Source organism: Globicephala melas, chromosome 1 (assembly GCF_963455315.2).
Source record: "Globicephala melas chromosome 1, mGloMel1.2, whole genome shotgun sequence".
Classification (NCBI taxonomy): domain Eukaryota; kingdom Metazoa; phylum Chordata; class Mammalia; order Artiodactyla; family Delphinidae; genus Globicephala; species Globicephala melas.
This window is the reverse complement of record NC_083314.1, coordinates 86387565-86402181: the sequence shown is the minus strand read 5'-3', so window position 1 is coordinate 86402181 and position 14617 is coordinate 86387565. Positions and strand designations below refer to the sequence as shown.

The 14617-nt window shown below is 43.3% G+C and overlaps 1 pseudogene; it reads left to right on the top strand.

Moving 5' to 3' along the window:
• The window catches only part of LOC115859909 (small ribosomal subunit protein uS2-like), a 106768-nt pseudogene extending 92550 nt beyond the window's left edge, over nt 1-14218 (top strand).
• Nucleotides 14219-14617: the final 399 nt, after the last annotated feature.

Below are 14617 nucleotides of genomic sequence, written 5' to 3'. Positions count from 1 at the left end.
CTCTGGAGAACTAATACAGATTTTGGTTTTCGGAGTAATGTTTGACCAAATAGCTGAGCACCCTATGACCCAGTAGAGTTGATATATAAAATTAATCATCAGGGCTTCCCTGGTGGCGCAGTGATTGAGAGTCCGCCTGCCGATGCAGGGGACACGGGTTCGTGCCCCGGTCCGGGAAGATCCCACGTGCCGCAGAGCGGCTGGGCCCGTGAGCCATGGCCGCTGAGCCTGCGCATCCAGAGCCTGTGCTCCGCAACGGGAGAGGCCACAACAGTGAGAGGCCCGCGTACCGGAAAAAAAAAAAATTAATCATCACAACACTTTTTCCTTCTTTTAGGCACCACCATATTCCCAAACCATACTAGAAAACCTGAATTCTCCTTTAGACTGTCTTCTTCCTGACCCCTCAGACTACATTGGTTGAAATCATGGCTCTACCATTTACTAGCTGTGTAAACTTAGGGAAGTTACCTAACCTCTCCGGGCCTCAGTCTACTCATATGAAAAGACATTTAATAACACCTACCTCATAAGGTTGTTTTGAGATTTAAAGGATATTCCTTGATATCCTTGATATTCAAGGAGCTTAGAAATGTCTAACGCCTAGTAAAGGGCTAAATGTTTATTAAATAAAATAAATTTTATAAATAAATCCAGGGACTTCCCTGGTGGTCCAGTGGTTAAGACTCAGTGCCTCCACTGCAGGGAGTGCGGGTTCGACCCCTGGTTGGGGAACTAAGATCCCACATGCTGTGCGGCGTGGCCAATAAATAAATAAGTAAATCCATGTAAAGACTACGGGACAGCAGATTAAAAAATCTTTGAAGCAGAGAAAAGAGAAATGGGCTCTAAAATTGACAATTAAACAGATAAGTGTCTGCTCAAAGACAATAATGAACAACAGAATATAGTGGAATTATATCTTTAATTTGCTGAGAGAAAAAATAACTAGGATTCTACAACAATAAAAAATATTTTTCAAATACAAAGGTTAACTAAATTAATTTTGAGGCAAACAAAAACTGAAGGAGTTGACCACCAAAGACCATCACTAAAAAGAAATCCAGAAGATTCTTTAGAAGGAAGAAAAATTATTCCCGAAGAAATATCTGATATGTGGGGAAGAATAATGAGAAAATAAAATAGTAAAGATGTGAGTAAATCTAAGTAATATTGACTATATAGTACAGCAATAATGATAACGCCTTATGAAATAGAAAAGGAGAACAGTAATAGCATGACAATAGCAGAGAAAGTATGTGAGCCTTAAGCACTTTAGGGGAGGGGGGTAATTTGGAAGGAGGAGGTATCCCTTAGAGGCTTGATAGTGAAAGGAAGGGAGGAAGAAACATTTGAATTTAAGTGTCCTTAGAAACAGAGAGTATCACAGAATCAGAAGCATGCCACTAATGATGGCACACACACCACCATTCATCAAAGAACCTGAACTCCATTGTACCAACAGAAGAGGGCACTGTTGAACTAAGAGACGCAGTAAGCCAGCCTCTCAGCCTGGGTTCCCACCACAGCAGAGTTTGAGACCAGGGCTTGTACGCAGATCACCTGAGAAGTGATCGCGGGGAACAGATGTGAGGGAACGCCATCAAGCTTGTTACTGCTGTAGGCAACTAGGGCTCAGTCTTGCTGGAGGCCCTCTGTGGAGCCCTGTAGAATACAGCATTGCCTGCCCTAGGGATAGAAGGAGGGGGTATTTCATCACTAGTTAAATGTAATTTAATCCCACTGGTTGACATGGCAACCATGGAGGCGTGCTGTTTGGATCTCCCCTCAAGAAAGAATTTGCCATTTAGTTGAAAGGAGGGCAGCCTCCCGCTGCAGTGCCCACAGGATTGGCCTTGGCTTTGGAATGAGCTGTGTCCTTCTGGGGCAGCATCCAGTTAGTGAGTGAGCACAGTGGTGGGTCCTAGGACTTTGCCATACACAGTTAGAGAATGTTTTTCTTGTGATGAGAACTTTTAAGATTTACTCTTAGCAACTGTCCATATGCAATACAGTATTATTAACTACAGTAGCCATGCCGTACGTTACCTCCCCATCACTTATCTACTTTATACCTGGAAGTTTGTACCTTTTGACTTTCTTCACTCTTTTTGCCCAGCCCACCGATCTGTTCTCTGTATTTATGAGCTTTGGGGTTTTTTTGGGGGGGTGGGGAAAGGGGATTCCACATATAAGTGAGATCATGTAGTATTTGTCTTTGTCTGACTTATTTCACTTAGCATAATGCCTTCAAGTTCCACCCATGGTGTCGCAAATGGCAATATTTCATTCTTTTTTATGGCTAAATAATATAATACATATTAATATACATAAATATATATTAATTTATATAATATATATTTTATATATCCATTCATCCACTGATGGACACTTAGGTTGTTTCCATAACTTGGATATTGTAAATAATGATGCAATGAACTTGGGGGCACATATATCATTTCCAGTTAGTGTTTTCATTTTCTTTGAATACATTTCCCAAAGTGGAATTGCTGGATCATATGGTGTTTCTATTTTTAATTTTTTGAAGACCCTCCATGCTGTTTTCCACAGTGACTGTACCAGTTTACATTCCCACACACGGTATCACGTACTGTTTTTAGCTTTCAGGCTTCAGCAGAAATTCTGACACCACCATAAATGTCCAATTCAAGATGAAAAGATGTTCAGCCTCTCTGTAGTCATAGAAATGTAAATTAAAGCAATAATGAAATATCATTTTTGACTCGTAAGGTTGGCAGAAATTAATAAGACGAATAACAACCAACTTGCGGCAAGAGCTGGAGCAATCCTGCAGGGAGCTGATGAGAATGTGGCTATAATTTTTTTCTTTTCTTTTCTTCATATGGAGAAAGGAGACTTCTGTACCTTGAAAACACTGATTACAGTTCATTGTGGGTTTTTTTTCAAAATCTAATATGCAATATATCAAAGTTTTAATTCTTAAAGCCTAGTTTATCTTAAACCTTCGAGCTCAGCCTACAAATCAGTTTCGTCTGTACAAATCCAGCAATGAAAAAGAAGTATAAAAATTGTTTCTACTGGCTCTTTGATTAATGTCAATTAACTTAAGGTTAACAGATTAAATCCTTCTTAAACATTTACTTCATTTATTTTTTAATTAATCACACTTCCTCAGACATTTGAAAGTACAATCACAAATTCAATATATTGGATTCTTCCAGGTAATTGAAACTCCTGTCGTGGCAGACTTAACAAGAGAAAAATTATTCTCAGCAATTATGAGAACTGCAAATTAATAAATCAGTCTTGCAAATGTGGTGTGTCAGATTCTCTTACCCATTTCCAACATCATAAAAACAGAAAAGCAGACAGAGCATATATAAAGCAGTAGAATGATTTCAAGACTTGTTACAAATCCCATACAATATAACCCACTGGAAAGAATTCTGCATCCAGTGTTTCATTATCTCTATAGTTATTTTATACCTGTCTAGGGTTATAAATTGCTACCTCAGGAAACAAAATTACGATCTCAGCTGAATGATTCTATTCCAGCTGCAGGTTGAAAAGTTGACTAATTTCACTGCCTGGTTTGAGATGCGTCTGCACCCTCTTTCTCTATTACTTGCTTACCTGTCTCATCGCCCAGGTACTCTAGTACTTTAGTACTTTTTCCAGAGTACTGTGTTGGCACAGGTGGAGGTAATGAGCCTACATGGGGTGGTCACTCCAGCTAATGGGGCCTCATCCATAACCACAGGCTGGTGAGTTTATACATCCTCATGGGAGAGCCTACCCTCTCCTCCACACCAGGAGGCAGGGAAATGCCATGCAAGCCCACCCCTTGAGAATGCATTCTCCCATTTTAGATCAACAAGGAAGCTTCTGTGACGAGCTTTCTTCTCTGTAAAATTTAACTCTTTGTTTACAAACAAGTCCTCCTATACTCAGCCAGGGAGCACCAGTGGTAACTCTCCTGTTGATGAATCTTTGGGGAACAAAGTCCTTTCCTATCAAAGTCAGCCATGGTTGAAACACAAATAGATATACACGCCCCTCATAAATTTTGTTGGCATATCCTAGAGTTTGCCAATGGTCCTCTTCTCCCTTCCCTATTCATCCCAGGTGGAGTCACAGACATCCTCCACCAGCCTTCCTAGTTTCTCCACTCCCCTGCCTGTCATCTGGGGGCTAAGGGTAGGTCTTGTTTACATGGACCCAATACTTGGCCACCAGGGATGAGCCCAAACAGGTTCAATTAGCAATTGATCCTACTGCTGCCTTGCTGGTATGTCCAGGGCCAGGCTTCCATCTCCACTGCCAGCAAAACTCACTACTAAAACACCGAAACCCTCCCCTAGTCCCCAGCCTCCTTGGGTGGGACCTTCCCCTCCTATACCAGTGCTTCTTCAAGGGTGGCACAGGATCACTTGAAGCAGACTCATTTGAGGTGTTTGTTAAGATACAGAATCCCAGGCCACATCCCACACATACTGAATCTCTGGGGATGGACATAGCACTCCTTCAGTTTGAAAAGTGATTCTTCCACACACCAGAGTTTGAGCGCCTTCGATCGTCCTTGTCTCTGCCTTCCTTGGACCAATGGAGGTGGCATCCGATTCCCCGCTGTGAATGGCGTGGACCTAGGACTCTGTCGACCCTCTGACCGTGGGCCTCACCTCTGACCAGCATGACCCTGGCAAGGAGCCACTTTTTGGGTGTAATTCTCAACCATTTTTACTTAAATCCCAGCATGCTCTGTACTCATGGCTTAACTTATATTCTTGCTTAATTTGACTTGACTGCTTTTGTTTTTTTGTTTTTTGCGGTACGGGGGCCTCTCACTGTTGTGGCCTCTCCCGTTGCGGAGCACAGGCTCCGGACGCGCAGGCTCAGCCGCTCCGCGGCATGTGGGATCTTCCCGGACCGGGGCACGAACCCGTGTCCCCTGCATCGGCAGGCGGACTCTCAACCACTGTGCCACCAGGGAAGCCCTGCTTTTGTTTTTTATTGCATGATAATTTATTCCATAAGTGCCCCCCTTTTGATAACTTGAAATACTAACGACACGGTTTAATTTCTCTCTTAGCAAGTGAAGTTTCTGCCTCATTAGGACACTCTCTGAGGGACCACCCATCTCAGACTGGCGGGTTTCAGGCCAAAGAACTGTTTCCTTCAGTTAGTTGTAGAACTGGAAGCCTGTACCGAATTGTGCAGCTGCAGTGTGATCAGTGCTTTCAGGCAGGGAAACAGCCTCCTTTAGGAAAGGCAGTCAATTCTCTTAGGAACATGGAGCTTTCAGGTTTGAGCTGCAAGGTGAACAGGCCACTCAGCAGCTGGGATGGCCAGGCTCCTGAAGAGCAGGGGTGGGCAGTCCACTCTTTCTTGCTCTGGGCAGCAATGCAAAACCCATCTTTTGCCCCTTCTACTCTGAAGAGTAGCACCCACATCCTTCCAGATGGGCTCTCACCCCCGCCCTTAGCACCTGCCTCTGTGGGTTCTAACCCTCAGGATCTTTCCTCTGCTTCCCAGGTAGATAACTGATAGATGGACCCACACAGGTTATGGATGGTTTGCTGCGTTACCTCTTCTAAGTGAGTCTGAGTCTCCATGAGCCACGCACAGAGCCATGACGTGTCAGACCTTAAGATGATCTGGTCCAACTCCTCCTCCACGGACAAACAGATGAGCTCAAAGCAGACAGTCATCTGAAAAAACACATACTAGGAAGGGGTGGGGCCTAGGTGTGAACTGTCAGAGCCCTGCCCTCCTTCCAATGCCTTCTTTATGCCCCCCTACAGACATACCTACATGGAGAGAAAGAAGGGATGGTCCCGAGACACTGCCCTACCTCCCTCTGTCCACTGCTCCCTCCAGTCTTAACCTCTTCTCTGCATGTCAGACTCATGCATCCATCTGTCAGCTGACAGCTCCTCTTGGGTGTCCAACAAACACATCCAAAACCAACTTGTAGCCCACCACCTTCAGTTTCCTCATTTCAGTAACTGGCACGTCTGTCCTTCCAGTCGCTCAAGTCAAACACCTTGTAGTCCCCCTTGCTGTCCCTCTTATACCACATTCCATTCACCAGCACATCCTGTGGCCTCCGCTTTCTATCCAGGATCTGATCTCTTCTCACCAGCCACACAGTTGGACCTAGACAACATCTCCTTGCATCACCATGGCTCCCTGAACGGTCTCCCAGTGTCTACACCTTCCCCTTCCTGCAGTCTACACTCCACACAGCACCCCGGGTGAACATGGGCCACCCCTCTCTTATGACCCTCCCACGGCTCCATCTCAGGGTAGAAGCTGTGGTTCTCATGGGCCCACAAGTCCTACAGGACATATAACACCCTCGGCCCCTCTTCCTCTCCCATGGCTCCTGTCCACACTCTGCTCAGGCCACCCTGGCCTCCTTGCCCTCCCTCATCCCTCACACTTGCCCAGCCTGCCACCGGCTCCAGACCTTTGTTCACTCTTTGCTCCTCTACCAACTGTCTCCCCAATATCTTTGGCACTCACACCCTCACTTCCTTCAGGGCCTGCTCAAATATCACTTCAAGGAAGAGGCATTTGAACACCCCATATAAAACTGGAATGATGCCCCTTCCCCATACTCCCTACCCCCTTGCTCTGTTGTTCCCTGGAGCACTTACTATCTGACATACTTTATATTTACCTGTTTATTTACTTTTTTATCACCTTGTTCTACAATGCGAGCTCCATGATGGTGGGGAATTTGCCCTGTTCACTGTTGAATGCCCGGCATGTAGAGGGGTGCCTGGCACTTAGTAGGTGCTCAATAAATATTTGGTGAATGAATGGGTGAATGGGTGATTCTTGTGGGATATGCTGTGTGAGGCATTTTATGTTCACCATCTCACTTCATCCTCACATACCTGTAAGTGGGTATCATTGTCCTCATTTTACAGACGAGGGAATGAATGCTCAGAAGGCTTAAAGACTAAAAACAAAAGGTTCGCAGTGCTCATCGCTGGTCATTGGTATGGTGAGGATTTGAACTCAGTTCTAATGGATTCAAAGCCCATGCTGTTCACATAAAACCAAACCAAAGGAATCAAACATATCACCCTTCTTAGATTTGCATTTTAAAAGACATGGTATGGAGGACATGGTGAAGTATTGAATCCCTAATCGTGGGATTTCATCCACTCTAGCATTAGACCTTCCGCGACCCCTCAAGCCATTCACCTAGGTGTGCCTACCCTGTCTGCGCCTCTGTCTGCAGCAGGGGCAACCTCACTGGGTCCCTTTTCATGCAGCTGGCTTGGAAGAGCATCCCCAGCAAGAGCTGTCATCGTTACCCTGCTGCACTAACTCTGTCTCATTTGTAGCTAGGCACTTACGTCACCAAAACATTAGCACTGATGGATGAGATGCATCTCTCCAGGGCTGCTCTAGAATTGTGATAAAATGAGCAAGCCCATTTTTGCCTGCCTCTGCTCCCCTCTGAGTGCCCTCTGAGCCATCCCTCACCTTTGCTGGGGTGCCCTCCTCCTGCCAGTCACACCCAGAGCCTTACTTTCATTTCACATACACAATGCACACTGTTGCCCTCATCACTCTCTTGGATGGACACACACACACACATATACACACAGAGTTGTTTCCCCCTATCTTCAGCTTTGGAAGGCAGACCTGAGGGCATTTTGTGAGAGTCAGACAGGGCATTAGAGGTTCAGGCAACACCTTCAAGAAGTCAATAATGTCAGGAAAGGGAGGAGTGTGTTTGAAAAACAGCAAGGAGGCTAGTGTGTCTGCATCGTGGAGGGGCATGGAGTAGGCTGGGAGTGGCGGAGAGCACGGCTGTGAAGGTCAGGGGGGCAGGCGGTGGAGGGGGGGTGTGAGGCATCGTCCTGGATCCTGAGTGTAAAGCAGAGTTGTGGTGGATGCATCAGCACTGCCCTCCACAATCCTCTTCCCCTACACTGGGTGGGTCAATTCTTAGCCAGTGATGTTTCAGAAAGCCACCCAGCCAGGCTTTTTGGTTTGGGTTGATAGCTCGATTCTTGCCTCCGACCGAAGCGTGAATATTTGGACCCTCACCCCTTGGGCAGCGACTATTCCTCATGCTCTCTCACCTCCCAGGGTGCCCAAGCTTTCTGCTGTCTCATCCTGCCCCTCCATCCCAATGAAGACCTCACAGATTTCTGGTAGCTGAGGAGTCCCAGCGTCATCACCTACTAGTCGAGGAGGATAACCTCTCCAAGATCTCAGTTTCCTTTGTGTGAAATGGGAGACTCACCTCTTCTGGCCATTAAGAAAAAGAGTGAATTCAGGGACTTCCTTGGTGGTGCAGTGGTTAAGAATCCGCCTGCCAGTGCAGGGGACACAGGTTCAATCCCTGGTCCGGGAAGATCCCACATGCCATGGAGCAACTAAGCCCGTGCGCCACAACTACTGAGCCTGCGCTCTAGAGCCTGTGAGCCACAACTACTGAAGCCCACGTGCCTAGAGCCTAGCCTCTGCAACAAGAGAAGCCACCGCACTGAGAAGCCCACGCACCACAATGAAGAGTAGCCCTCGCTCGCTGCAACTAGAGAAATCCCACGTGCAGCAAGGAAGACCCAACACAGCCAAAAAAAAATAATATAATAATTTAAAAAGATTAAACAAAACTTTTTTAAAAAAGAGTGAATTCGATGCTAAGAGAATGAGGCTTTCTCTCAGGATGAAGAGAGCTGGAAAGAATGTTATTCCCGTCCTAACAATGAGTAAAAGCTAGATAAACTATAAAATTATAACTTTTATAGAGCCCATGAGTGATCTGAGTTCACAAGGCAACTAAGTTAACCAGATTCCAAGGAGGAACAAGACCCTCAAAGGCAAGGTGGGACACACACAGTGTCTCTCTTTTGGCAGAGCCTGGGAGAAAGATGAGGCTGCTAAACAAACAAGTAAAAAGTAAACTAAAAGCTTAACAAGGGCTTCCCTGGTGGTGCAGTGGTTGGGAGTCCGCCTGCCGATGCAGGGGACACGGGTTCGTGCCCCGGTCCGGGAAGATCCCACATGCCACGGAGCGGCTAAGCCCGTGAGCCATGGCCGCTGAGCCTGCGCGTCCGGAGACTGTGCTCCGCAGCGGGAGAGGCCACAACAGTGAGAGGCCCGCGTACTGCAAAAAAAAAAAAAAAAAAAAAAATATATATATATATATATATATATATATATATATATATATATATAAAGAACTAGTAAAAGTCAACAATAAGAAAACAAAAACCCGGTTAGAAAATTGGCCAAAGACCTTAAAAGACATTTCAGCACTGCCATACAGATGGCAAATAGTGTATAAGAAGATCCTCTACCTCATATATCATCAAGGAAATGCAAATTGAAACGAGATACCACCACGCACCTATAAGAATGGCCAAAATCCAGAACACTGACAACACCAAATGCTGGTGAGGTTGTGGAGCAACAGGAACTGTCCTACATTGCTCATGGGAATGGAAAATGGTACAGCCACTTTGGAAGACAGTTTGGTGGTTCCTTACAAAACTAAACATACTCTTACCATATGATCCAGTAATTGTGCTCCTAGATATTTACCCAAAGGAGTTAAAAACTTATATCCACACGAAAACCTGAACACAGATGTTTATAGCAGCGTTATTCATAATTGCCAAAACTTGGAAGCAACCAAGATGTTCTCCAGTAGGTGAATGGATAAATAAACTGTGGTACATCCAAACAATGGAAAATTATTCCACACTAATAAGAAATGAGCTATCAAGCATGAAAAGACCTGTAGGAACCTTAAATGCATATTACTAAGTGAAATAGGCCAATCTGAAAAGGTTATATCTGTATGACTCCAACTATAGAACATTCTGGAAAAGGCAAAAATATAGACAGAAAAATGATCAGTGGATGTCAAGGTTGGGGAGGGGGAAGGATGAATACGCAGTGCACCAAGCATTGTTAAGGCAGTGAAAATACTCTATGATATTATAACAATAGATACATGTCATTATACACTTGTCCAAACCCATGAAATTTACACCGAGTGAACCCTAAGGTAAACTATGGACTTCGGGTAATTATGATGTGTCATTGTAGATTCATCAACTGTAACAAATGGACCACTCTGGTGGGGGATGTTGATAACAGGGAAAGCTGTGCATGTATGGTGTACATACATGGAGTACATGGGACATCTCTGTACCTTCCTCTTTATTCTCCTGTGAACCTAAAACTGCTCTAAAAAAAGCCTTTTAAAAAAGTAACGAATGAATTAATAATGTATAAAATGAAATCACGAATAAATAATTAATACAAATGAGAGCAAGAAAAGGAAAATAATGGAAAAGAACAAATCAAACAAACAGAAAACCCTGAGCAACATAGTAGATATAAAGCCAACCAAGTCAATAATTAAATTACATGTAAATCATCCAGGGGTTCTACTTTTAACTAAGATGGAGTAACAGTGACCAGATTTACCCTCCTGCCTAACACTTTTAAACTGGACAATATTCACAAAACAGTGGTTTTGAGACATTTCACATTAGGCAACAGAGGACAGTGATCCCTGATAGATGGGGAACAAACAAAGTGAGACCTATGATTGCCCAGGCTTACTCTCTTGGGAGAAATCCTACTGTGGTTAGGAAAGGCAAACCTGGAAAAGCCCAGAAGACTGCATGAGATAAGGAGACATTTCTCTGAATGTCCAGAGAAACTAAGGTAGCTAGAGTTTCCAGTAGAGAGTACCAGAGAGGAGAGAGCTGCACAGAGAGAGAACCTCAGAGATTCTCAGAGAGTCCCTTTAATGACTTCTACAGAATACTGATGAGTGTATTAATGTGAGGAGTGTATTGAGACTGAGGAAAGAACCACTCAAAAGGATTAGAGGGACAAGTACCTGGTGCTCACACTAACTAGGAATAGTGCCTGTTCCCACCTCATAATCCATGGGGTGTTGGGTAGAGTACTCAGAAATGTCTTCCTCAGTATTGGGAAGCAATTAGCCCTAGAGTAAACATGACTCTGGTCCCACATAACAGGTCTTCAAAGGAGGACCTAAAAGGATCAAACGACTTCCAAATAACTTAGCTGCATCCCAGAGCAAAGCTCAGGAATATTTATAGGAATACAAAACTATCTAACCATCACCAAAAAAATTCACAATGTCTAGTATCCAATAAAAAATTATTAGACATCCAAAGAAGCATAAAAATATGACCATAGTGACGGGGAAGAAATCAATCAGCCATTTGAAAATGACAAAGAATTGATACAGATGTTAAATTTAGCTGACAAGGACATTAAAATAGTTATTTCATTTCAAATTTAAGTAGAAACATGGACAATATAAAAGAGACACAAATCAAACTTTTAGGATGAAAAGTACAAAATGAAGAAGTACACTGGATGGGATTAACAACGGATTACACATTGCATAAGAAGAGGTTAACAAACTTGGATAGTTTCTTTTGCTATATTTTCAAATTCACTGATCTTTGTTCCTACTATGTCTAATCTTTTGCTAATCTTACCTGGTATATTTTTTATTTCAGACATTATCGTTTTCATCTCTAGAAGCTCAACTTGGACTTCATCTTCCATTTCTCTGGTTATCATGTTTAATTTTCCCCCAGCTTTGTTTAAAATTAATTTTTATTGGAGTATTAGTTAATTTACAAAACTGTGTTAGTTTCTGCTGTAGAACAAAGTGAATCAGTTATACAAACATTCACTCGCTTTTAGATTCTATTCCCATATAGGCCATTATAGAGTATTGAGAAGACGTCCCTGGGCTATACAGTAGGTCCTTATTAGTTATCTATTTTATATATAGTAATGTGTATATGTCAATCCTAATCTCCCACTTTATCCCTCCCCCCCTTCCCCCCTTGGTAACAGTACGTTTTTTTCTTCATCTGTGACTCCATTTCTGTTTTATAAATAGGTTCATTTGTACCATTTTTTTTAAATTCCACATATAAACAATGTCATATGGTATTTGTCTTTGTCTGACTTACTTCACTCAGTATGATAATCTCTAGGTCCATCCATGTCGCTAAAAATGGCATTATTTCATTCTTTTTTATGGCTGAGTAATATTCCATGTATACGTATACCACATCTTCTTTATCCATTCTTCCATCGATGGACATTTAGGTTGCTTCCATGTCCTGGCTATTGTAAATAGTGCTGCAATGAACACTGGGGTACATATATCTTTTCAAAATATGGTTTTCTCTGGATATATGCACAGGAGTGGGATTGCTGCATCATATGGTAGCTCTATTTTTGTTTTTTTTTAAGGAACCTCCATACTGTTCTCCACAGTGGCTGTACCACGCCTAGCTTTCTGAATTACCATTTTAAAGGGGTTTTTGTTTGTTTGTTTTACTCATTCTATCATCTGTGTCAATTCTGGTGTTTCAATTGATAGATTTTTCCTCCTCCTTTTAAGCCACATTCTTCTACTTCCTTATATGTTTGGTAATTTTTATAGGATCCCTGTTACTGTACTTTGCTGAATGCTGCATATTTGTGTATTTCATAAATGTTCTTGACCTTTGTTTGGAACATAAAGTACTTGGAAACAGTTTGATGCTTTCAGGTTTTGCTTTGAAGCTTCATTTGGCCCAACAAGAGCAGCATTTAATCTAGAGTGTTTTGGCCCCACTACTGAGGCAAGACCAGTCTGATTACACTACCCAGTGCTTCATGGATTGGGAGGTTTGCCAGCCTGGCTGGTCATAACAGATACTATTTACTGTGTGACTCTAGGTATTGCCCCCTTTTATCCTTTCAGGGTGTTCTTTCCTCACACACATACACTGAACAGCACTCAACTGAGTACTTGAGGGGAGCCTCTGTGTTTTTCTAGAGTTCTCCTTACCTGCAGCTTTCTCATCTCTGTTCCTTTGCCTCCTTAAACCCTATTAGCTCTACCTGTTCAGTGCAGGGGGCCCACTAGGCTCTGCTTGGTTCCCCCTCCTTATACCACAGCCTAAAAACTCTTTAGGCAGAAAGTTAGGGCCACCATGGGGATGACCTAGTTGGTGTCCTGCATCTCAGGGATCACTGTCTTCTGTTACCTGATCCAATTTCTTGAATGCTGTTGTTTCATATATTTTGTCTGAATTTATAGTTATTTCACATGGGAGGATAAATCCAGAGCTTTTCCTCTATCTTGGCCCTGGCGTTTTACAAAAGCATTTAAAACAAAGTACATATTTGAAATTGGATTATTGCACTTAAAATGTAAAAATAATCATAAGTTCAGAACGGAAAGTTTTTGTAGTTAAAAGAAGAAATTTTATTATATCCTGGAATTTATGATTTGTCTTTCAGATTTTCACCTAGTTAAGAAACACACACACAAATAACATTGCCAAGACATTGTTTTGTTTAAGGGGAAAGGTAGGGCCTTTCTGAACTACCCAGACAGGGGTCCATATGGTGCTGTTCCGCGTTCCCATAACAACTTAAAGGGAAACTTTCACAATATCTGAAGCCCTTGATGTCCTGCAAATAAAGGAGGAGGATGTCCTCAAATTCCTTGCAGCAGGAACCCACTTAGGTGTCACCAACCTCGACTTCCAAATGGAACAGCACACCTACAAAAGGAATCTACACGGCATCTATATCATAAATCTGGAGAGAACTTGGGAGAAGGTCCTGTTGGCAGCTTGCACGATTGTTGCCATTGAAAACCCGGCTGATGTCAGTGTCATATTCTCTGGCCAGCGAGTTGTGCCGAAGCTCGCTGCTGCCATCGGAGCCACTCCTATAGTGGGTGCTCCATTCCTGGAACCTTCACTAACCAGATCCAGGCAGCCTTTGGGGAGCCAAGACTTCCGGTGGTTACTGATCCCAGGGCCGACACCAGCCTCTCACAGAGGAGTCTTACGTTAACCTGTCTACCATCGCTCCCTGTAACACAGACTCTCCTCTGTGCTATGTGGACATTGCCATCCTGTGTAGCAATAAGAGAGCCCACCCAGTGGGTCTGATGTGCTGGGTGCTGGCCTGGGAAGTTCTGCACATGCGTGGCACCACCTCCCGTGAACACCCGTCAGAGATCATGCCTGATCTCTGCTTCTACAGGGATCCTGAAGAGATTGAAAAGGAAGAGCAGGCCTCAGCTGAAAAGGCTGTGACCAAGAAGGGATTTCAGAGTGAATGGACTGCTCCAGCTCCCATGTTCACTGCTACTCGACCTGAGGTCGCAGACTGGTCTGAAGGAATAGGTTGATGGAAAATAAACAGTTGCTAATAAATAAGTAAATAAATAAATGGAAAAGTAGAAGGAAAGAAAAGTGGTAGAGGATGGGGTAAGCAGGGATCATTAAACAGAGAAGGGAAGAGGGAATAAAGTAACAGCAAGAAGAAATCTGTCTTAATTATCTACAACCAGTGCAATGGGAAAGTCTGGCTGGAAACCAGAAAGCCTGGGTTTAGCTTCTGTGACCTTGGAAATGGCACTTAAACTATTTGAGTTTTTGTAAAAAAAAAAATCTACACTACAGCGTTACCAGGAAAATACTATTATATAATAGATTAAAAATGACTATTACAATGCCTGTCACATAATAAAAAACAGAATAAATATTAATTCCTTCTCTCTGCCTAATCATTTATATGGTTCACAAAT